The sequence below is a fragment of the Phyllobates terribilis genome, unplaced genomic scaffold (genome assembly GCF_046119375.1).
Source record: "Phyllobates terribilis strain yellow unplaced genomic scaffold, ASM4611937v1 Scaffold_13__5_contigs__length_258822181, whole genome shotgun sequence".
Lineage (NCBI taxonomy): Eukaryota > Metazoa > Chordata > Amphibia > Anura > Dendrobatidae > Phyllobates > Phyllobates terribilis.
In genome coordinates, this window is record NW_027362773.1 from 228522092 (window position 1) to 228548184 (window position 26093).

The following is a 26093-nucleotide window of genomic DNA, read 5'->3' on the forward strand; positions in this document are numbered from 1 at the left end:
ACACGGCTCCGCTCCGTACACCTCGTACACACAGGGCTCCGCTCCGTACATCTCGTACACACAGGGCTCCGCTCCGTACATCTCGTACATACACGGCTCCGGTCCGTACACCTCGTACACACACGGCTCTGCTCCGTACACCTCGTACACACACGGCTCTCTTCCGTACACCTCGTACATACACGCCTCTGCTACATCCACACATAAACTTCAGCTCATCCAGCACCATGACAACCAGCACAGCAGAGTCCTGCATACACTGAGGCCCCTGATCATGTGACTGCTGACTCCTCCCCTCCTGTGACCTCATCACAGGTCCTGTGCGCACAGATCAGCCATATATGTGGTGGCGGCTCTGCAGGTGGAGGTATGTGGAGATTCCCCATTACTGGGCGCAGGGGGGCATTAACCCCTTCAGCACTGTGACTCTCTTGGGGTCTTGTGTTCCTCCTTTACAAGAATCATAACGTTTTTGTTCTGTTACCAGTAATAGATACATACGACCCAACTATGGAGACAGGAAGTGAGGAAACTTGTTGTTCTCCTAGTACAGGACCCTTTATTGGCCCCCACACAGTGTAATGCCCCCACTATGCCCCTTATGCAGGATGTGTAATGCCCCCATTATGCCCCTTGTGCAGGTTGTATGATGCCCCCCCACACAGTGTAATGCCCCCATTATGCCCCTTATGTAACATGCATGATGCCCCCACACAGTGTAATGCCCCCACTATGCCCCTTATGTAGCATGTATGATGCCCCCACACAGTGTAATGCCCCCACTATGCCCCTTATGTAGCATGTATGATGCCCTCACACAGTGAAATGCCCCCATTATGCCCCTTATGTAGCATGTATGATGCCTCCACACAGTGTAATGCCCCCAATATGCCCCTTATGTAGCATGCATGATGCCTCCACACAGTGTAATGCCTCCATTATGCCCCTGTAATCAGGTGCCCGGATGTAACACAGACAAACACAAAGCCTCTATCCGTATGTTACTTTATCTACTGACACATATTGGCCATTATGCACTCCGGTGTGGATACAACTACAGGCATGCGCAGTTACGGGTACGAGTGGCGAGGCAGCAATCAGTTTATCTGGTGTTTTAGTGTGAAGCACGTCACTTCCGGACAGTGGCGTACATTGAAACCATGGGGCCCCATAGCAAATGTCCTAATTGGGTTCCTCTTCCCGCTCGGTGGAGTAAATGGGGTCACGGCACATAAGAGAAGTCACAAAATGGCGTGCCTCATAAATTTTAAAAACAGAGAGGTACATGTATTACGGTAAATACAGAGTAATGTTGCTCCTATTGAATCCCCTTTACTGTTCTCACCCACACCAATGTCCCTGTTATAGCCCCTCAGAGCCTCCAAAAATGCATCTAACACATTGCATGATACCCCCACACCCACAGTATGATGATCTCAGTGTCCCCAAAATAATATGATGTCCCACAAGTAAATACATCCACAATATGAGACCCCCATATCACCTCGCACAGTATAATACCCCACCAGTACAATTCCACCCACACACTGTATGAACGCTCCCACAATGATCCCCACCACAGAGTATGATGGCCCCCTATAAGTACTGACTGATAAAAGAAAGGAAAATACTACTTTCCTAGATAGGTTCCCTTCTTGCTATGCTCCACTCTGTGCAGCTTGTGGACTGAAGCTCCGTACAGCAGGAGACTTAGGCCACCGCCCCACTATCAGTATTTGGTCAATATTTTTTGTCAGGAGTGGGTGATAAATTATACCTTTTCTCTGATTGTTCCTCACCTGGTTTTGACTCCCATTCCTGAGAAAAAATACTGACCGAATATTGATAGTGGGGCCGTGGCCTTAGACAGACAAGCTGAATGATGCAGATCAGTTCTGACAGCTGCCTGTTCCACCATTGTATTCATTGTTGGACTGGGGTACATGGGACCCACCAGTGATATTGATTCCTAAGATCCAGACAAAAGGTGCTCATTACCTGGTGGCCAGATTCTGTAAAAATAACAAAATAAATCATATTTCCCAGCTGTCCCCCTCCCGGATCCATCGCAGGCTGCCCCGTGGTTTGCACTAGCATCAATGATGCCACCGCTCTGCCAGACACACGACTGCTGCAGCTTGTGATACATACAGTTCAAGTCACCTGACCGCTGCCACCTATCACAAGATTCAGTGTTCCTGTGTCTGTTAGAATGGTGACATCATTTATGCTGGCGCAGACCATAGATCAATCTGCGCTCGATCCAGAAGAGTGATAGCAGGTGAGTAGAATTTATTTTGTTATTTATACAAAATCTAGCCGCATTAGAACATTTTGCCCAGACAATCTATCGAACATGTATTACTTCTGATGTGCAGCAATTTCATTATTTTGGACAACCTCTTTAACCCTTTCTTCCCAGAGCCATAACTTTTTTTATTTTTCCATCAATATGGCCATGTGAGGGCTTATGTTTTGAGGGACAAGTTGTACTTTTGAACGACACCATTGGTTTTGCCATATATTGAACTGGAAAATGGGTGAAAAAATTCCAAGTGACGTGAAATTGCAAAAACTGTGCATTTCCACAATTGTTTTTTGGGTATTTTTTTACCATGTTCACTAAATGCTAAAACTGACCTGCCATTATGATTCTCCTGGTCATTATGAGTTTATAGATACCAAACATGTATAGGTTCTTTTTTATTGAAGTGGTGAAAAAAAAAACTAATTTTGTTAAACAAAAAAAACAAGCAATATTTTCCAAGACCCATAGCGTCTCCATTTTTCGTTATCTGGGGCTGGGTGAGGGCTAATTTTTTGCGTGCTGAATGGACGTTTTTATTGGTACCATTTTGGTGTAGATACTATGTTTTGATCGTCCGTTATTGCATTTTATTGCAATGTTGCGGCAACCAAAAATACGTAATTCTGGCCTTCTGATTTTTTTCTCGTTACGTCATTTACCGATCGGATTAATTATTTTTTTATATTGATATATCGGGCGATTCTGAACGCGGCCATACCAAACGTGTATTTTTTTTTTTTTTTTTTTTACTTTGAAAGGGGGATGATTTGAATATATATACACAGTACAGACCAAAAGTTTGGACACACCTTCTCATTTAAAGATTTTTCTGAGTTTTCTTGGCTATGAAAATTGTACATTCACACTGAAGGCATCAAAACTATGAATTAACACATGTGGAATTATATCCAAATTGTCGGCTCAAATTGTTAGCGGACACCATGTTGCGTTTAGAGAGCCCCTGTGTGCCCAAACATTGGAGCTCCCCAACAAGTGACCCCATTTTGGAAACTAGACCCCCCAAGGCACCTATCTAGATGCATAGTGAGCACTTGGAACCCCCAGGTGCTTCACAAATTGATTCATAAAAATGAAAAAGTGTTTTTTTTTTCACTTTGTCATTTTTACGAATCAATTTGTGAAGCACCTGGGGGTTCCAAGTGCTCACTATGCATCTAGATAGGTGCCTTGGGGGGTCTAGTTTCCAAAATGGGGTCACTTGTGGGGGAGCTCCAATGTTTGGGCACACAGGGACTCTTCAAATGCAACATGGTATCCGCTAGCAAATTGTCGGCTCAAATTGTTAGCGGACACCATGTTGCGTTTGGAGAGCCCCTGTGTGCCCAAACATTGGAGCTCCCCCACAAGTGACCCCATTTTGGAAACTATACCCCTCAAGGATTTTATTAAGGTGTATAGTGAACATTTTGAACCCAGAGGTACGACACAGAATTTGATAACATTAGGTCATCATATTGAATAAGTTGTCATTAGTCTTGAGCGCAAGTGCTCGCTACTTGAGTTTGCATCGGGTACTCAGGTATGCACCATGTACAGCGTGTGCTCGAGTGACATGCTCGAGTCCCTGCTCCGCATGTTTCACGGTTATTAGACACCCAAAAAAAAACATGCGGGGATCGCTCGTGCATGGCAAGCAATCCCCGCAAAGTTTTTTGGCCGCGAAGCATATGGGGCGGAGACTCGAGCATGTCACTCAAATACCCACGATACTCAATGCATACCCGAGCACCCGATGCAAACTCAAGTAGCGAGCACTTGCGCTCAACACTAGTCGCCATATTGTCATCTGTTTTTCTTACTTTTGAAAAAAATCACAACCCCATCACAACCCTAACCCCAAACCCAGCCCTAACCCTAGCCCAACCCTAACCCGAGAGTTTATTTTTTACGCCGTTCCTCGTGCGGTATAAGTGATTAGACTACCTTATTCTTCGGGTCGGTGTGATTACAGCGATACCAGAATCATATCGGGTTTTTATGATTGACAGCTGTCACACACTAAAAGACGCATTTTTTGTAAAATCTAGTTTTTGCATCGCCATATTTTGAGAGCTATAACTTTTCCAGATTTTGGCAGACAGTCATGTGATGGCTTGTTTTTTGCGGGATGAGTTGACGTTGTTATTGGTGCCATTTTCAGGCACGCGACATGTTTTGATCGCTTCCTATTCCGATTTTTGGGAGGCAGAATAAACAAAAACCAACAATTCAGGAATTGTTTTTTTTTATTCTGTTCCGTGTGTGGTAAAATTGATAAGGCAGCTTTATTCTTCGGGTCAGTACGTTTACAGCGGTACCACATTTATATTGTTTTTCTATGTTTTGCACTTTTACATAATAAAAGCAATTTTATAGAAAAAAATATTTTTTAGCATAGCTTTATTCTGAGAGCTATAACTTTTTTATTTTTCGGCTGATGGAGCTGTATGGCGGCTTGTTTTTTGCGGGACGAGATGACATTTTCAGCGGTACCATTTTTATATATTTTTGTCTTTTTGATCGCGTGTTATTCCATTTTTTGTTTGGTGGTATGGTGATACAGCATTGTTTTTTGCTTCGTTTTTTATTTTATTTTTTTACCGTGTTCCCTGAACGGGTTAACTAGTGGGACAGTTTTATAGGTCAGGTTGTTCCGGACGCGGCGATACCAAATATGTGTACTTTTATTGTTTTTTTTGTGTTTTTTTTATAATAATATTTATTGATGGGTACATTATATTTTTATTTTTGGTGGCTTATATTTTTTATTTTTTTTTAAATATTTTTGCAATTATTTATTTATTTATTTTTTTTTTTTTTCACTTTCTGATAGTTTTTTTGCTTTTTTACTTTGTCCCACTATGGGACTTTCACTTTTTTTTCTCTGATCGCCTGCATGGCACAGGAATGCAGCACCATCCCTGTGCCATGCAGGCTGTCAGCGCTGGACAGGGAGAAGATTGTTTGGAGATGCACTGCGCATGTCCAAAAAATCTTCCTGCTGTCTGGTGACCCGAATGTTGTCATGACGACATCGGGTCGTCATGGCAACATCCTGAAAGCCGGGGCAGACATCGCTGGAGGCCGGAAGAGGAGGTGAGTATCGGCGATCACCTCCCCTTGCCACCGCAATGCTGCGATCGACTTCGATCGCAGCATTGCGGGGGTTAATGTGCTGGGAGCGGTGCATGACCGCTCCCTGCACATAGCCCTGGGTGTCAACTGTGACAATCAGCTGACACCCGGCGGCGATCGCGCCCGCACAGCCTGTGTGCGGGCGAAATCGCCAGGGCGTACTAATACGTATCTGGTCCATAAGTCCCATGGCACAGATACATACTAATACGCCCTTGGTCGTAAAGGGGTTTAAGTAATGATGGCCACTCTTTTTTCTTTACTTAGCTGCTTTTTTCTTGCCATAATACAAATTCTAACAGTCTATTCAGTAGGACTATCAGCTGTGTATGCACCAGACTTCTGCACAACACAACTGATTGTCCCAACCCCATTTATAATGCAAGAAATCCCACTTATTAAACCTGACAGGGCACACCTGTGAAGTGAAAACCATTTCCGGTGACTACCTCTTGAAGCTTATCAAGAGAATGCCAAGAGTGTGAAACGCAGTCATCAAAGCAAAAGGTGGCTACTTTGAAGAACCTAGAATATAAGACATATTTTCAGTTGTTTCACACTTTTTTTGTTAAGTATATAATTCCACATGTGTTAATTCGTAGTTTTGATGCCTTCAGTGTGAATGTACAATTTTCATAGTCTTGAAAATACAGAAAAATCTTTAAATGAGGTGTGTCCAAACTTTTGGTCTGTACTGTATATATAATATATATAAATATATATATATATATAAATATATATATATATATATATATATATATATATATATATATATATTATATCTTTAAAAACATTTTTTTCTCACTGTACACTTGCTTCAATAGAAGCTGCGATCGTCTGATCGCCAGTGTTACATATAGCAGGGCTTCCTTCCTGCAGAGACCTGTCTATCACTGGCAGTAGGTGGAGGGGAAGCCGCCAGGGACCCACCTGTCTGACTAGTCTACAGCACGGTCTGGTCCCTGGCTGCTAATAAAGTGTTTTTCTTTGAAATGCATCCCAAACAACCCTACTAGGTGAGCAGTTTTTAATACTTCTGTACCATTTATTAATTGGGTAAGACTCTATTGCGCTCTTGCATTTTTTCATAGAGCACTGAGATAGAGGCATCCTCTGCATGGTGGACACAGTGCAGCCATAGTAGCAGTGGTAGATCCTTCTCCCGACTCCAGGCCCACGGAATCCTCCGCTGGTCCTGACAGAGCCCGGTTGCTTTCAACTGTAACTTCATACTAAGGATGCAGATACTGTTGAAATTCTGATGAGGGGATAGAGAGGTCTGGTGCTGTTACACAGTGAGCCCCCCTGTTTCATGGGCCCCATAGCAGCTGCGTGGGCTGCCGCTATGGACGGTACGCCCCTGCTTCCATACATTCACATACCTCCCAACTTTTGAGAACAGAAAGAGGGACACATCATGTGGCGTGCATAGCGTGCCGCTGAAAATTTTGGCCACGCCACTGGTCACACCCCAATCAAAGCCCATTCACCGTTATCTTTCTCCTCCGGCAGGAGGAGTTGTCAGAGGAGCGCTGATAAAGAGGGGCATTCACCAGACGCCCAAGACTGCCGGGTGCAGACCCAAATCCAGGACATTTGGGGCTAGAGATGAGCGAATGGATTCTCAGGTCCTGTGTCCAGATCAGTGCTACCGGGCGGCTGGATAGGAGGCCGTGAATCTCTAACCATCTGGCGGCTTTTGATCACCCAGGGCAGTGTGACGTCATCTGTCCATCCTGCTCATCTCCAGTTGGGACCTGTGGATTATTTTTTTGATTCTTCATTCACAGTCGGAGCCGCCGCAACTTTCTCATCTTTATGTAGCCTCACTAAACGACATCTGACTTTTTTTGTGTCTGTAAGGCCGTGTTCACATGTTGCATAAATACTGTGTTTTTTGTTTTCTGCAGGATCTGCAGCAAACTACACAATAACAATATTCTCCCGCTTATTTGTTGCTTTTCTGGTACAGATGTGAAGCCTCATTTTTAATGTGCTTTTTATAGTACAGAAAAGCTTTGATTCTGCACTTAATAAAGTATCTGTTTTTTTTTAGGCTCCACATAGAAGCATCTAAAGAATAAAAAGTACCAAAACCGCACAATTCAGCGGCGTCCTTGGGCGCACATCGGGCTCCTTTTTTTATTTAAGTAGTTTTTATTATGGATTTTTTACATGAATGGGGTAAAGAAAAAGGGGGGAGACATATTATAAATACACAGTAATATAGAAAAAGGGGGGGAAGACATATTATAAATATACAGTAATATAGAAAAAGGGGGGAATTATTATGAATACACAGTAATATAGAAGCAAACAAAAACAAAATAAAAGCAACATTTAAAGGGGTGAAAGATATAGGCAACATAATGGGTGGAATAAATTAATCAATTTAAAATCTTTGAAAATCAACAAATGAAAGTCAGACATTGCTTTTCTGCTTCCACAGAATTTAAAAAAAAAAATTAAACCCATGAAATTGACCTGGACAGAAATGATGGTTCTTGTTAACTTAATGTTTTGTTGAACAACCTTTTGAGGCAATCACTGCAATCAACCGATTCCTGTAACTGTCAATGAGACTTCTGCACCTCTCGACAGGTATTTTGGCCCTCTTCTCATGAGCAAACTGCTCCAGTTGTCTCGTGTTTAAGGCTATGTGCCCACAATGCAGAAATGCTCAGGATTTTTTCCTGAGCATTTCTGCATCTCCCTGGCAGGAAAAAACGCATGCAGATTGTACATGCGGTTTCCTGCCAGGGACATGCAGAAATGGAGCGTTATTCACTGACATTTCCGCATGCGGATTGAGAAGCGCTTTCCAAGCGATTAGCATCACTTGGAAAGTGCTTGTGACAACTAGGTCACACTATATAAATCCATGCAAACTGCATGGATTTATATAGTGTGACCGAGAGAGTGGTTAAAAATAAAAAAATAAATATATACTTGCCCTCCGATGGCCCGCGCTGGCTTGTTTCGCTCGGTCCCGGCTGCCGGCAGCACTGGATTGAAAGACCTGCCGACGTCAGCGTCGCGTGACCTGTCACATGATTCTGACGTCAGCGTAGGTCCTTCAATCCACTGCAAAGTGCCGGGAAGCAAGTAGGAGCACAGCGCAGGCCGTCGGAAGGTAAATATACATTTATTTTTTATTTTATTCTTTTTTTACAGATTTTTTAATGATACCTGGGTGTGGATGAGACTCTCCTCTCCTCTACACCCGGGTACCATCCGCACATTAAAAAGCTTGGATTACGCATCTACATATACAGTGATGCGTAATCCATGCGGTCTAATGCAAGTCAATGGCGGCGAAGACGTAGCACTTCCGCAAAATAATTGGTAGTGCTGTGTTTTTTTCCGCAATGATAATCCGCAGCGGAAATTTCCGCAGCATGTGCACAGCACATGCTGATTATCATTGGGGAACATGGCAGGCCTTCTACCATGCGTTTTTAATGCGTTTCCGCAGCTTCAAAAACGCTGCAGAAACGCATTAAAAACGCATCGTGGGCACACAGCCTGAAGGTTGCCTTTTCCAGACAGCATGTTTCAGCTCTTTCCAAAGATGCTCAATAGGATTTAGGTCAGGGCTCATAGAAGGCCACTTCAGAATAGTCCAATATTTTCCGCTTAGCCATTCTTGGGTGTTTTTAGCTGTGTGTTTTGGGTCATTATCCTGTTGCAAGACCCATTACCTGCGACTGAGACCAAGCTTTTTGACACTGGACAGCACATTTCTCTCTAGAATCCCTTCATAGTCTTGAGATTTCATTGTACCCTGCACAGATTCAAGACACCCTGTGCCAGATGCAGCAAAGCAGCCCCAGAACATAACAGAGCCTCCTTTAGCAAATTCCAGTCTGTTTTTTTTTATGATTTTTTATTTTTCAACAATGGTGTTTTCCTTGGTCGTTTCCCATGAAGTCCACTTTGGATCAAACAACAACGCAAGGGGCGATCTGACACTGATGTCCCTTGAGCTTGAAGTTCACCTTTAATCTCTTTAGAAGTTTTCCTGGGCTGTTTTGTTACCATTCGTATTATCCGTCTCTTTGATTTGTCATCAATTTTCCTCCTGCGGCCACGTCGAGGGAGGTTGGCTACAGTCCCATGGATCTTAAATTTCTGAATAATATGTGCAACTGTAGTCACAGGAACATCAGGCTGCTTGGAGATGGTCTTATAACCTTTACCTTTTAACATGCTAATCTGTAATTTTCTTTCTAATCTCCTGAGACAACTCTTTCCTTTACTTCCTCTGGTCCATGTTGAGTTTGGTACACAAGTAGCGCCCCGAGGGTTCGGCCGCTACAGGGGTATTGCACCTTTGCCAGAGGTGTGATATTCCACTCCCGGGTAAGGATGGAATGTGGACCAGGGCTCGGTAGGCTGCATGCATCACACACACCCCATTTCCGGGGGACAGCTCAACGGTGCTCCCATTAGACACTAATGCAGGCACGACAGACCATGTCCCTGGCTGGAGTGGGGAGGGGGGAGGAAAACCCAGTGATGTAGGAGCAGGAGGGGACGGTCTCTGGGCATAGGTAGGAGCCCATTGGTTGCAAGTCACCTGGGCTCATACACAGAGGGGGAGGTATATAAGGTGGCACCATCTTAAGACAGACAGACAGTGAGTAGGGTGAGTTGAGAAGAAGAGGAGTTCAGCTAGAGAGGGCTGACAGGGAGCTGTGGCTCAGTCTGGGCCCAGCTCCACGAGGCAGGCCTAGAGTGAAGGCCAGGGCCAGAAGGAACAGAAACAGAAGGAACAGAAACAGAAAGAGAAGTACCCAAAGTGTAGAAAGGCCCAGAGACACGAAGGCAGAAGGAACCCTAAGGACCCAGGAGATTGCGGGTGATGGGTTGGCAGAACAGGGTACCGGATCCCAAGTTGGTAGAGGCGACTAATCCTTAACCAAGAACCGGAGGTCGTGATCATCTCTTGGTGCGACCCCTCGCTACACCTACTAGAAAGGCACACCACATAGGGTCAGAGGGGTGAGCACGAAGCCCTCCCAAGAGAAGGCCCGCGGGAGCTGGACAGACGTAGTGTCACTGGTGGGGCACGGCCAGAGAAAGGAATAGAAGGGAGACCTGTGCCACACTCTGGAATTGCCTGGGGGTTGACCGAGCCCCCGCACCTGGTGGACGCAGCACGGCTTGGGCAGTCATTGTCGACAGAGTGACTTGGAATATAAAGAACTGTGAGTAAAGAACTTGAACTGCAACCCCACGTCTCTGTGCTTCATCGCCGCACCAGCACTACTAGTGCTGGGACTCCCGTGCACCACCACTCCCATCATCCACATTCTCTGCCCTGAGGCTATACTCCTCCCGTGGGGAGTTATCCCATCCTTTGCTGCGCACACTACACCAGCCTCAGCGGTCTGTCTCGCAGCGGCGGTACACCCTGACCGCAATCCACGGGTGGTGTAGTCGGACAATTAACCTAAGACCCATAAAAGACTGCCACTGGTTTGACCGCCCTGGGCCACGGGACCGGGTCGCCAGCCACGGAGACTACAACCCCCAGAGACCCGGCTCCGGGTAACCCACACACTTGCACACCTGGCCCAGGGGGCGCGTCACACACCATGTCACCAAACAGCACAGTGAGTATCTGTAGCCCTATATACAGGCCCACTGACTGATTACAAGATTGTAGACACCTGTGATGCTAATTAGTGGACACAACTTGATTTAACATGTCCCTTTTGTCACATTATTTTCAGGGGTACCATCATTTCTGTCCAGGCCTATTTCATGAGTTTAATTTTTTTTCAATTCTGTGGAAGCAGGGTTGAAAAGCAATGTCTGACTTTCATTTGTTCATTTTCATAGATTTTGACCATGTGTTTATATCCATGTTATTTGCTGATTTGTGATGTTTATTCTTTTTTATAAAACTCATTAAAAATTACAAGATTTTTTTCATTATCATGCGTTTTTCAATATAATTGTTTTTTACAATTTTATAGGCTGAATTTTTTTTTATATTTTTAGAATAAAAATATATATATTGTACACAGCAGTGTTTTTCTAGCAGTACAATAAGGCTATAGTCAACTTCTATAGTATAGATCAAGTAATAATAATAATAATAATCTTTATTTATATAGCGCCAACATATTCCGCAGCGCTTTACAATTCAGAGGTTCATATACAACAGTCATAAGTAACATAGCTAAAGATAATACAGATAATAAGATAATGGCAATAATTACAGCAAAAATAATGACAACCCTACTCGTAAGAGCTTACAATCTACAATGAGGTGGGGGTGACACAAAGTACAATGGCTTATTTACAAGGATGGTCCAGCCATCTTGAGGGCATGAGGGATAGATAAAGGCTGCATGAGCTCATCACCAGCCAGTATCTGTAGTTCTTTTTGGTTCGGTGGAGAGTTATGTTTGGAGAAATAAGGGATGGGCTATAAGAAGATAAAAGGACTTCGATTAGGGAAGTTGATAGGCCGCCCTAAACAGGTGTGTTTTTAGGGAGCGCCTAAAACTGTGTAAGTTTTGGTTCACCCTAATTTCTTGGGGTAGAGCATTCCAAAGAATAGGTGCAGCTCGGGAGAAGTCTTGAATCCGGGAGTGGGAGGTACGGATTAGTGCGGATGTTAGTCGAAAGTCGCTTGGGGAGCATAGAGAACGGGTAGGACGATAGACACAAGTGAGGGAGGAGATGTAGGGGGGTGTCACACTGTGGAGAACTTTGTGGGTGAGAACAAGCTATTTAAATTGGATCCTATAATTCATGGGCAGCCAGTGCAATGACTGGCACAGAGTGGAGGAGTCTGAGTAACAGATAGCCAAATAAATGACCCTGGCTGCAACATTAAGGATGGACTGGAGGGGGGAAAGTCGAGTGAGGGGGAGGCCAATTAATAGAGTTACAGTAGTCAAGGTGGCAGTGGATCAGGGCAACAGTGAGGGTTTTTGTTGTTTCCAAGGTGAGAAAAGGGCGGATTCTAAAGATGTTCTTCAGGTGCAAGCGACAAGAGCGGGCAAGAGATTGTATATGGAAGGTGAAGGAGAGATTGGTGTCAAACACAACACCCAGACAAGCGCCCCGAAACGCGCGTCGAGGCATTACATGTGGTGCTGGACCGGACACAACTACTTACCTGATGAGTAAGCCTGATAGCTCAAGCCTGTATTCTTTTTGTGTAGGGCATTAGCCCATAACTGTTTTGTATACACTCATTACTATAGGAGTTATATTTGTATGTTCAAACATTAAATATATATTGAGCTGAGTCCTATCAAGGATTTTTTCCTGTTTGTTTACATCCTTAGTCCCTAATTGGATGGAGAGGTGGGGCTCATCCTACCCCCTTTTTTTGGTCATTAACTTACATGCTTGATATTTCAGCATTGGTTGGTGTACCCTGGTCCATGTGTGCCCACAAATTCTTGATTCATCTTTTCCTCTTTGATTTTTATTTATCTGTGGTTTTGTAAAATGAATTTTTAAATATTTTTTCAATAAAGAATGATGTTATATACATTTGCAAGTAGTATTTGGATTTTATTTATCCAAGTTTAGGTTGTATAATCTGGTAGTGGATTGGCAATCCAGGGAAATTGTGGAATGAGGAGATTACTGTCATGAAAACTGCTTAAACACTTCTCTTTCTGTGGTCTCTACAGAGACGTTACCTGCATTCTGTCTGGTTTTGAGGACCTATTTTCTGAGAAAGGGCGTAAGTTTTGCTCCTCATTGTGTGTATGACTGTCCCATTAACCTGATTCTCAGAGCAAACTACCCAAGTCAAGACTGTATAATCTTTCTGATCCTGAGAGACAAGGATTTCATTGCCGACAGTCTAGTGAAGGGACTTATCAGACCCTCCTCTTCGGCCGTGGAGGCAGGGTTCTTCTTCGTTAATCCCTATTTAGATTTCCGGAAATTGAATCAAGTTACCATCACAGATCCATATCCTCTTCCTCTGACTCCAGATTTATTCAACCAGATTGTGGGAGCTAAAGTGTTCTCCAAGTTGGATTTAAGGGGAGCATATAATCTGGTTAGAATCAAAGAGGTGGATAAATGGAAAATGGCTTTCAATACTATTGAGGGGCATTTTGAGAGTCTGGATATGCCTTTTGGTCTCATCAATGCACCTGCGATTTTCCAGCATTTCATAAACAATATTTTCCACCATTAAGTGGGCAGGTTTGTAGTGGTCTATTTGGATGATATTTTGATTAACTCAAATGATTTAGAGACACATCAGGGTCATGTTAAACAGGTACTACAAATTTTAAGAGAAACTTTATGCTAAACTGGAGAAATGTGTTTACGCTGTCCATAAGGTGCAATTTTTGGGGTACTTGTTGTCACCATCGGATTTTCGGATGTATCCGTAGAAGATCCGTGCTATACTTGATTGGAATCATCCTGAGAACCTGAAGGCATTGCAGGACTTTCTGGGGTTTACTAATTTTTACTGGAAATTTATCCAAAATTATTCGGTAATAGTGAAAACCCTCATGCCAAAAAGGGGTCCGATTTTTCTAATTGGTCGAATGCCGCCCAGCAGGATTTTTCCTCTTTAAAGAGATTTGCCATGGTACCTACAGTAAACGCAACCTGATATTTCTTAACCCTTCGTGGTTGAAACTGATGCGTCGGAGGTGGGGGTTTGGGATTTGTTGTATCAGGGTCTGTCCTCTGGTAAATGGCGTACATGCACTTTCTTTTCCAAGAAGCTGTCTTCGGCTGAGAGAAATTATGACGTGGGTAATAGGGAGCCTTTGGCGATTAAATTAGCTTTCGAAAAATGGCGACATTGGTTGGAGGGGACAGTCTATCCTGTTACTGTTATCACGGACCATAAGAACCTGGCAGGCTAAATGGTCTTTGTTTTTTACCAGGTTCAATTATGTTGTCACTTTGCGCCCAGGCGTTGAAAACATCAAGGCTGATGCGTTGTCCTAGAACTTCCCTGGTGGTAGTGACCATGAGAACCCTGTTCATATTTTGCAGAAGGGGGTGGTCATTTCGGCCTTGCACCCTGACCTGGAAGGGGAGGTGTTAGGGGTGACCCCCTGATCATGTGTCCTGCCCTTCGGGAATATTGTTTGTGCCATCTAATCTGCGCTGTAAAGTAATTAGGAAACATCACAACTCCGTGCTTGCTGGCCATCCAGGTAGTAAGGCAACTGTGGACCGCCTTTCCCGTCGGTTGTGGTAGCCGGGGTTGCTTCAGGATGTGGTTGACCATGTGTCTCCTTGCAGTATTTGCTCGCATTCTAAAGTATCGCATACTCGTTCATCTGTGTCACGGGTGTGTCAGAAGTGACAGACAGTTGCCCTGCAGTGGGTTGCAGAAGATCTCTATATTTGGCATTGCAGACACCTTCTTAGAGGCTACCTTCCTCTGGCTAATTAACACCCTGGCCTGGGTGTATAAATACCTGCTGTGTTGCAAAGGGAGGTGCCGGCGATATTCATTACTCCTTGTGAAGGCTTTAAGAAGAGCAGTACTTCTTCTCTGGTAATGAGGACGTGTGCGCATTTGTCTGGAGTAGTCTAAAGCTAAGCAATTTCACCGCTTGTCCTCCCTTGTTGTCTTTAGTGTTCAGTGGGGATCGACTAGTGCTCATCTCCTCCCTTCCCTAGCCTTAGCCATATGCCAGGGAAAGACAACGCGAGGCATGCGTGCGGTGATTGGAAAAGAGACAATATAGGGACGTTAGGGGAGACAGGGTGATATTCTATCAGCCAGGAGGTCTCCACTTCCCTCTTTCCCTAGAGTCTGGGCTTTTTTTCTCTCTTCCCTTTGTGTTGCACTGAGTCTTTCCCACACCTTGCGTGACATTATCGCCGGCCGAGAACATTTTGAAAAGGAAAAAAACTGAAACTGACACTTTGGGTATTTTTTTCTCTCTGTGTGTTTTTGGGTGTCAACCTTTTCTTTTCCTTTCTCCTTGGTATAGGTTCAGTTGCAGAGCTCGCAGAGCAGTTCCACTGTCTGTCTCTGGAGGTGAATGACCTCTGCTGTGAGGTTCACCAGCAGCATCAGCGGCTACAGGTCGCCAATGTTGGGGTCTCTACAGGTAGGCCTGTCCAGCCTGAACCCAAGCTTGCCCTCCCGGACAAGTTTTCAGGAGGTAGCGACAAGTTTTTTGTTTTCAAGGAGGCCTGCAAACTGTATTTTAAACTTCGTCCTTACTCCTCCGGAAAGGAGGAGCAACGGGTTGACATTGTGATCTCTACTGTAGGGAGATCCGAAGTCATGGGCATTTTCTTTACCACAGGACTCTGTCTCTAGTTTGTGGAGGGTTTTTTCGGAGCTCTGGCCCTCATCTACGGTGACCCTGACCAAGTCTCCTTGGCTTAGTCTAGGCTATGTCGCCTTCAGCAGGGAAATCAGTCAGTGGAGACGTACAGTTCGGGATTCTGTAGATAGGCAACGGATTCCAAATGGAATGACTCAGCCATTAGAAGTCAATTTTGTGAGGGGCTTACTGAAAGGTTAAACGATGCCTTGGCAGTATATTAAACCCCTCAGTTCTTGGAGGCTGCCAAGTCGTTGGCCATACGTCTTGATAGACGCCTTCGGGATAGACGGGCGAGACCACCTTCTCTGGAGCCTTCTTGTTAGGGTTGTGTACCTCTGCAGTCTGGGGGTGAACCAGTACTGGGGAAGGTGGAGGAACCCATGCAGTTAGGGGGTGTCTCTGCATCATACATTTCCCCGGAGATTTGCAAGAGGGCGTATGTTTTTTTTGTGGGAAAAGGGCACAATTTGTTGGGACCTGTCCTTCAATTCCTAAACAAAAGGAGACCATATTAACTCTTGGTAGTCTGGAGTTGGATAAACAAGGGGTGCATTTGTTGCCAACCTGCAGTTCCCGCTTTGTCCTGAGAACAAAGGTGGTGCTAGAGAGCAAAAGCAAGAAAATTTCTGTTTGTTGACAGTCGAGCCGGAGTCAGCATGGTTGATGCTGAGTTTGTGAAGACTCATGGTCTTGCTTGCTGTACTCTGAATAAACCTATTTCCATCTTCGCCATCGAGTCGGCGCCACTTGCACAGAAAGCATTTACTCAGATTGTACATAGATTGTACATAATGTAAAACTGAGGGTGGGGTCAGTTCATTGTGAAATAATCCCTTGCTATGTCCTGGACAATCTTCTCACATCTATTGTTTTGGGTATTGCTTGGCTTGTTAAACATAATCCGTTGGTGGATTGGCAAACCGGGGAGATTATTGAACGGGGAGATTACTGCCATGAGAACTGTTTAGATATTTCCCTTGCTACTGTCTCTACGTAAATATTACCTGCTCTTCTGTCTGGTTTTGAGGATGTTTTTTCTGAGAGGGGTGTCGGGATTTGATTCCTCATCGTGCTTATGACTGTCCTATTAACCTGACCCCCGGAGCTAAACTACTGAAGTCCAGACTGTATAATCTTTCTGACCCTGAGAGACAAGCCATGCAGGATTTCATTTCAGAAAGTATGGAGAAGGGACATATTAGACCCTCATCTTTGCCCTTGGCGGCAGGGTTCTTCTTTGTGCAGAAAAAAGATGGGGGTCTACGTCCCTGTTTAGATTTCCGGGAATTAAATCAAATTACCATGCGTGATTCATACCCTCTTCCTCTGATTCCTGATTTTTTCAGCCACGTTGTAGGAGCCAAGGAATTCTCCAAGTTGGATTTAAGAGGAGCCTACAATCTGGTTAGAATCAGAGAAGGGGACGAATGGAAAACAGCATTCAATACCCCAGAAGGACATTTCGAGAGTCTGGTTATGCCTTTTGGTTTGACCAATGCACCTGCGATATTCCAGCATTGCATAAATGATACTTTCCATCATTTGGTGGGGAAGTTTGAGGTGCTCTATCTGGACGATATTTTGGTTTACTCACCTGATTTTGAGACACATCAGTGGCATGTTAAGCAGGTGCTCCAGATATTAAAGGGATATCTTTATGCCAAACTGGAAAAATGTGTTTTCGCTGTTCAGGAGGTTCCGGTTTTGGGGTATTTGTTGTCATCTTCGGGTTTTCGGATGGATCCGGAGAAGATCCGTGAAGTCCTTGATTGGGAACTTCCCGAGAACCTGAAGACTCTACAATGCTTTATGGGCTTTACTAATTTTTACCGGAAAATCATCCAAAATTACTCAGTAATTGTGAGACCCCTTACTGACATGACTAAGAAGGGGTCTGATTTTTACAAATGGTCGGATACCTCCCTCCAGGCTTTTTCTTCCTTAAAGAATCATTTTGCCACTGAACCTATACTCAGTCAACCCAATGTTTCCCAACCCTTTATTGTGGAGGTTGATGCGTCGGTTGTCGGGGTTGGGGCTGTGTTGTCTCGGGGTCTGTCCCCTGGTAAATGGCGTCCATGCACCTTCTTTTCTAAAAAATGGTCTTCCGCTGAGAGAAATTATGACGTGAGTAATAGGGAACTTTTGGCGATCAAATTGGCGTTCGAAGAATGGCGACATTGGTTGGAGGGGGCTGTCCATCCTATTACTGTTATTAATGACCAAAAGAACCTGTCATATCTCCAGTCAGCTAAACGTCTCAATCCTAGGCAAGCCAGATGGTCTCTGTTTTTTACTAGGTTCAATTTTGTTCATGGGGTCAAAAATGTCAAGGCTGATGCTTTGTCCCGGAGCTTCCCTGGTGGTGGTAACCATCAGAACCCTACCCCGATAATACAGAAAGGGGTAGTCATTTCGGCACTGTATCCTGAACTGGATGGTGAGGTGTTGGGAGGCTCAGGGAGACACCCCTGCCTTCTGCCCTTCAGGAAGGTTATATTGTATCATCTGATCTGCGCCACAAAGTAATTAAGGAACATCATAACTCTGTGCTTGCTGGGCATCCAGGTGGTAAGGCAAATGCGGACCTGCTCTCTCGTCATTTTTGGTGGCTGGGGTTGCATTGGGATGTAATTGAACATGTAGCTGCTTGTAGTATTTGCGCACATTCTAAGGTCTCGCATACCCATCCATCTGGTACTCTTCTTCTGCTACCTATCCCTAGTAGGCCATGGACACACTTGTCCATGGATTTTATTGTTGACCTTCCGGTTTCTGCAGGCAAAACGGTGGTTTTGGTGGTAGTAGATAGGTTCAGTAAAATGGTTTACTTTGTCACATTGCCAGCACTTCCAAATGCCAAGACACTTGCTCAGGTGTTTGTAAATGAGATTGTGAAGCACACAGAATTCTCCTAGTGACATCAGAGCTTGTAGCTGAGCAGCTTAAGTGCCTATGTCAACAACATTTTAAGGTTGTGGGTTCAAGACCAGAGACTCACAGAAAAAAAAATGTTCTAATTGCTCATTAGTTTTACTACTTTTGTGGGACCAAAACAATCATTTTCTTCACCTTGGATATGTGCCCATGATCAGAAGCCGCTCCGGGTTTGAAGCTGTGCAGCGTCCATATGTTACAGCACAGTGGTTGGTCTTTCTAGAAATCCCTTGTCCACTATGCATGCATCTGAGGCTGCGGATCACCTGCGGACACGTACATGCGCCGTGTTTTTGCTGACGACACCAAATGTAGGATATTAAAATCTGATCTTGACCTTACAATGTTGCAGAATGATCTGGATAAGATGACTGAATGGGCGTGCACTTGGTAGATGAGGTTTAATGTAGATAAATATAGAGTAATGCACCTAGGCCGGAATAATCCTATTGCTGCATGCACATTAAATGAGAGTGTACTTGGGACTACAGAACAGGAGAAGAACTTGGGTATTCTAGTTACAAGTAAGATGAGCAGCCGTACTCAATGTCAAGCAGCTGCCGCAAAAGCAAACAAGAGTTTAGGATGTATAAAAAGATAAATAAAATCTCGTGATCCCAATGTATTGTTACCCCTTTATAAATCACTGGGGAGGCCACATCGAGAATATGGGATACTGTTTTGGGCTCCACATTTTAAAAAGGATATTTAGAAGTTAGAGTCAGTTCAAAGGCGGCAACTAGATTATTACAAGGGATGGAGGCCTCTCATATGAGGAGAGGTTGAAAATGTTGAGTCTGTTAAGCTTAGAAAAATGACGCCTCAGAGGTGATCTCATTTACATGTATAAATATATGTGTGGTCAGTACAAAAGGACTAGCACATGACTTATTCCTTCCAAAAACCATTCTAAGGACCAGGGGGCACCATTACGGGTGGAAGAAAGGCAATTCAGGCACCTAAACAGGAAAGGGTTCTTTACAGTCAGAGCAGTCAGACTGTGGAATACCTGACCACAAGAGGAAATAATGACCAATATTATAACCGCTTTCAAAAAAAGGGCTGGACGATTTCCTCGATACACTTAATATTGTGGGTACAGTTAAATTAGACAAAATATTACACCTATAGTAGAACATTTAATACGATAATAGTAATTACATAACTAGTATTATAATTAGGTTTGATCTAGGGTTTTTGGACTTATCACCTTTTAGGCTATGTGCCCCCGATGCAGAAGTGCTCCGGATTTTTTCCTGAGCGTTTCTGCATCTCCCTGGCAGAAAAAACCATGCGGATTGTACATGCGTTTTCCTGCCAGGGACATGCGGATGTGAAGCGTTCTTCACATGCATTTTCCGCATGTGGGTTGACAAGCGCTTTCCAAGCGATTTTAGCATCACTTGGAAAGTGCTTGACAACTTGGTCACACTATATAAATCCATGCAAACGGCATGGATTTATATAGTGTGACCTTAAAGAATGGTTAAAAATAAAAAAATAAATCTATACTTACCGTCTGATGGCCCCCGCAGTCTTGCTTCTCTCCGTCCTGGCTTGCCGGCAGCTCGCGGTACACTGCACTGAAGGACCTGCCGTCACATGACTAAATGATGTCAGCGCAGGTCCTTCAGTCCACCGCGATCTGCTGGCAAGTGAAGACAAGCGCACCGCGGGCCATCAGAAGGTAAATATAATGTTTATTTTTTATTTTATTCTTTTTTTCACAGGTACTTTGGTACCCGGGTCTAGAGGAGAGTCTCCTGTCCTCCACACTCGGGTACCATCCGCACATTGAAACGCTTGGATTCCGCATGTACAGATGCAGTGATGCGGATTCTATGCGTTCCAATGAAAGTCAATGGCGGCGAAAACGGAGCGCTTCCGCAAAATAATTGGTAGTGCTGCTTTTTTTTCCGCAATGATAACCCGCAGCGGAAATTTCCGCAGCATGTTTCTTTTTTTAACACAGCGCACAGACACCGGATGAGGAGACTACTTCTCCACTCAGCCGCACCTGCTCCCGCTGTTATCAGTGGGAGAGGCCGTCGGATGATTGGAGGAGTAGTCTTCCAAGGGTACCATTCTTTGTGCGTTTTTGTAGTGTTTTTGGCTCATTGACTTGAATTGAGTCAGTCAAATATGCAGCAAACATCTGACTCAATTCAATGACAATCCTAACATAATCCTGTCATTGCATTAGCTGGCACACGGATTACCAAGCGTTTTTGGTTCATTTCCACACGGAAAAAACTCAGTGAAAATGCATCAAAAACGCACAGTGTGCACATAGCCTAAGACTCCATGCACTGCAGGCACAATGGCGTCCCTACATCACACATGTAGTATGGCGCCTCAGTACTCACACTGCACAGATCGGAGCAGCACACCTCAGGAACGGAGTTGGTTGAGTAGAGTGTTTTTTTTTTTTTTTTTCTTTTTTTTAATATCAAGAATTGTGGTGGGTAATCATACTGTGTGGGAGCCCTCATTCTGAGCTAGATGGGCACACAGGAGAACAATTTCATGGTGATGAGTCAGATATGGATAAGTAAGTGAGAGATACAGACCTTTTGGTTTATCTGGTTGCAGACTTGAATTGATAGGGTGTTGTGTGCCAGGAGGGAGACATCAAATAGTATGTTCTGAAGAAAAGCAAAGATATAATGGCAGTGTGACTCCGGATTCCAGGCAGAGAGCATAGTGGAGACAAAGAGCAGGGTGAGGTCCTTAGCTCAGGCCAGGAGATCTACTTAGATGGTACAGAACTTTGCCCTGTGTGGACAGTAGACCTAATTAAAGGGGATTAAGATAAGGAAGGATTCCTTATCTTAGACGAACAGGATTTAAGCAAACAATTGTCTATACTTGTGAGGAAGACACAGTGTCGCTAAACTGGGACACAAGAACGGAGAACTGAAGAGGCAGTGCCACTGCAAGGAGTGTGTGGTCCTCATCGAATGGATTTTGTGAGTACTAATGAGGAGTCGTATCGATGTACAGGTGCATCTCACAAAATTAGAATATCATCAACAAGTTAATTTATTTCAGTTCTTCAATACAAAAAGTGAAACTCATATATTATATAGTCATTACAAAAAGAGTGATCTATTTCAAGTGTTTATTTCTGTTAATGTTGATGAATATGGCTTACAGCCAATGAAAACACAAGTCATTATCTCAGTAAACTAGATTAATTAACAAAAAACACCTGCAAAGGCTTCCTACGCGTTTAAAAAGGTCCCTTATTCTGTTTCAGTAGGCTCCACAATCATGGGGAAGACTGCTGACTTGACAGATGTCCAGAAGGCAGTCATTGACATACTCCTCAAGATCCCAGAGTTCCAATTTTCTTTTGGAAATCAAGGTCCCAGAGTCTGGAGGAAGAGTGGAGAGGCCACAATCCAAGCTGCTTGAGGTCTAGTGTGAAGTTTCCACAATCAGTGATGGTTTGGGGAGCCATGTCATCTGCTGATGTAGGTCCACTGTGTTTTATCAAGACCAAAGTCAGCGCAGCCGTCTACCAGGAAATTTTAGAGCACTTCATGCTTCCCTTTGCCGATGGAAATTTCATTCTCCAGCAGGACTTGGCACCTGTCCACACTGCCAAAAGTACCAATACCTGGTTTACAAACAACAGTATCGCTGTGATTGATTGGCCAGCAAACTCGTCTGACTTTAACCCCATAGAGAATCTATGGGGTATTGTCAAGAGGAAGATGAGAGACTCCAGACCCAACAATGCAGACGAGCTGAAGGCTGCTATCAAAGCAACCTGGGCTTCCATAACACCTCAGCAGTGCCACAGGCTGATCGCCTCCATGCCACGCCGCATTGATGCAGCAATTGATGGAAAAGGAGCCCCGATCAAGTATTGAGTGCATTTACTGAACATACATTTCAGTAGGCCAACATTTCGGATTTTAAAATCATTTTTTCAAGCTGTTGCTATAAAGTATTCTAATTTACTGAGATAATGACTTCTGTGTTTTCATTGGCTGTAAGCCATAATAACAGAAATAAAGACTTGAAATAGATCACTCTGTTTGTAATGACTCTATATAATGAGTTTCAATTTTTGTATTGAGTATATACAGTGCCTACAAGTAGTATTCAACCCCCTGCAGATTTAGCTGGTTTGATAAGATGCAAATAAGTTAGAGCCTTCAAACTGCAAACGAGAGTAGGTTTTATGAACAGAAGCATAAATCTTACAAACCAAAAAGTTATGTTGCTCAGTTGAATTTTATTAAATTTTAAACATAAAAGTGTGGGTCAATTGTTATACAACCGCTATGTTTAATATTTTGTGGAATAACCCTTGTTTGCAATTACAGCTAATAATCGTCTTTTATAAGACCTGATCAGGCCGGCACAGGTCTGTGGAGTTATCTTGGCCCACTCCTCCATGCAGATCTTCTCCAAGTTATCCAGGTTCTTTGGGTGTCTCATGTGGACTTTATTCTTGAGCTCCTTCCACAAGTTTTCAATTGGGTTAAGGTCAGGAGACTGACTAGGCCACTCCAACACCTTGACTTTTTCCCTCTTGAACCAGGCCTTGGTTTTCTTGGCTGTGTGCTTTGGGTCGTTGTCTTGTTGGAAGATGAAATTACGACCCATCTTAAGATCCTTGATGGAGGAGCGGAGGTTCTTGGCCAAAATCTCCAGGTAGGCCGTGCTATCCATCTTCCCATGGATGCGGACCAGATGGCCAGGCCCCTTGGCTGAGAAACAGCCCCACAGCATGATGCTGCCACCACCATGCTTGACTGTAGGGATGGTATTCTTGGGGTCGTATGCAGTGCCATCCAGTCTCCAAACGTCATGTGTGTGGTTGGCACCAAAGATCTCGATCTTGGTCTCATCAGACCATAGAACCTTGAACCAGTCTGTCTCAGAGTCCTCCAAGTGATCATGAGCAAACTGTAGACGAGCCTTGACATGACGCTTTGAAAGTAAAGGTACCTTACGGACTCGTCTGGAACGGAGACTATTGCGGTGGAGTACGTTACTTATGGTATTGACTGAAACCAATGTCCCCACTGCCATGAGATCTTCCCGGAGCTCCTTCCTTGTTGTCCTTAGGTTAGCCTTGACTCTTCGGACAAGCCTGGCCTCGGCACGGGAGGACACTTTCAAAGGCTGTCCAGGCCGTGGAAGTCTAACAGTAGTTCCATAAGCCTTTCACTTACGGATGATGCTCCCAACAGTGGAGACAGGTAGGCCCAACTCCTTGGAAAGGGTTTTGTACCCCTTGCCAGCCTTGTGACCCTCCACGATCTTGTCTCTGATGGCCTTGGAATGCTCCTTTGTCTTTCCCATGTTGACCATGTCTGAGTGCTGTTCACAAGTTTGGGGAGGGTCTTAAATAGTCAGAAAAGGCTGGCAAAAGAGATCTTTAATCCACACATGTGAAGCTCATTATTCTTGGTGCCTGAACTACTTCTTAATACTTTAGGGGGACCAAACAGAATTCTTGTGGTTTGAGGGGTTGAATAATAAATGACACTCTGAATTAACTTTTAACGTTTTAAAAAAAAAAAAAAATTTGCTGCAGTGCATTTCCCACTTCCAGGCTGATCTACAGTACAAATGTCACAATGCCAAGTTAATTCCGCATGTGTCAACCAGCTAAATCTGCAGGGGGTTGAATACTACTTGTAGGCACTGTATAAATGGGGAAGGGTGCACCATGCACCAGTCACTAAGTATATCAATTATTAGCGGGTGCTAGATCCTGCATCGAAATAATCAATCATAAATGGCAAAGAGAGAGGAAAGAAACAATGCAAAATTGGATGTGCACACCGAGATTCAAATCAATTATATCAAAATACAAGGTTTATTAATGTACACTGACATACTAAAAACAATTAAAAACAGAGACCATGTCCAAGAATCACGAAGTAACAAATAACATGATGGTTCAAATAATCATGATTATAACATGGGTCCAGGTAGATCCACTCCCACAAACTTATGTATTCGTTATAGCCACCATATATCATGGAGATCAGGTATACCAGAATATATCCACAACTGGGTAGAAAATCATGCAAAGATCAATAATACACAGATTTATGCTATATACTTTAGCTATAGTACAAAAAGAAAACAAAAAAAAAAACAGGTGTCCCTGGAAGGGGTTAACAGCTACAATGCAATACCTGTATTGAAACCCAGTGTCTTGTGTATGTGCCACCATATAGTAATCAGGTGGAGGCAGAGGCTCAAATCAGATCTATGGTGCCTGATCTATTGCTGTCCAAGCAGCTTTGTCAGGGCAGGTCCTACCATTAATTTTGTCAGTACATACATATATATATATATATACACTGCTCAAAAAATAAAGGGATCACTCAAATAACACATCCTAGATCTGAATGAATGAAATATTCTCATTGAATACTTTGTTCTGTACAAAGTTGAATGTGCTGACAACAAAATCGCACAAAAATCATCGATGGAAATCAAATTTATTAACCAATGGAGGCCTGGATTTGGAGTCACCCCCAAAATTAAAGTGGAAAAACACACTACAGGATGATCCAGCTTTGATGTAATGTCCTTAAAACAAGTCAAAATGAGGCTCAGTATTGTGTGTGGCCTCCACTTGCCTGTATGACCTCCCTACAACGCCTGGGCATGCTCCTGATGAGGTTGCGGATGGTCTCCTGTGGGATCTCCTCCCAGACCTGGACTAAAGCATCCGCCAACTCCTGGACAGTCTGTGGTGCAACGTGACGTTGGTGGATGGAGCGAGACATGATGTCCCAGATGTGCTCAATCAGATTCAGGTCTGGGGAATGGGCGGGCCAGTCCATAGCTTCAATGCCTTCATCTTGCAGGAACTGCTGACACACTCCAGCCACATGAGGTCTGGCATTGTCCTGCATTAGGAGGAACCCAGGGCCAACCGCACCAGCATATGGTCACACAAGGGGTCTGAGTATCTCATCTCGGTACCTAATGGCAGTCAGGCTACCTCTGTCGGGCACATGGAGGGCTGTGCGGCCCTCCAAAGAAATGCCACCCCACACCATTACTGACCCACTGCCAAACCGGTCATGCTGAAGGATGTTGCAGGCAGCAGCTCGCTCTCCACGGCGTCTCCAGACTCTGTTACGTCTGTCACATGTGCTCTGTGTGAACCTGCTTTCATCTGTGAAGAGCACAGGGTGCCAGTGGTGACTTTGCCAATCCTGGTGTTCTGTGGCAAATGCCAAGTGTCCTGCACGGTGTTGGGCTGTGAGCACAACCTCCATCTGTGGACGTCGGGCCCTCATACCACCATCATGGAGTCGGTTTCTAACCATTTGTGCAGACACATGCACATTTGTGGCCTGCTGGAGGTCATTTTGCAGGACTCTGGCAGTGCTCCTCCTGTTCCTCCTTGCTTAAAGGCGAAGGTA

The 26093-nt window shown here is 44.2% G+C and overlaps 1 protein-coding gene across 1 annotated transcript in view; it reads left to right on the forward strand.

Moving 5' to 3' along the window:
* Window positions 1–300: 300 nt before the first annotated feature.
* Window positions 301–26093, forward strand: part of LOC141174422 (uncharacterized) — a 59251-nt gene continuing 33458 nt past the window's right edge. Inside the window, exon 1 of the mRNA XM_073659337.1 lies at window positions 301–367. The gene's annotated coding sequence lies outside the window, so the exon portion shown is untranslated. The remainder of the gene's footprint in view (window positions 368–26093) is intronic.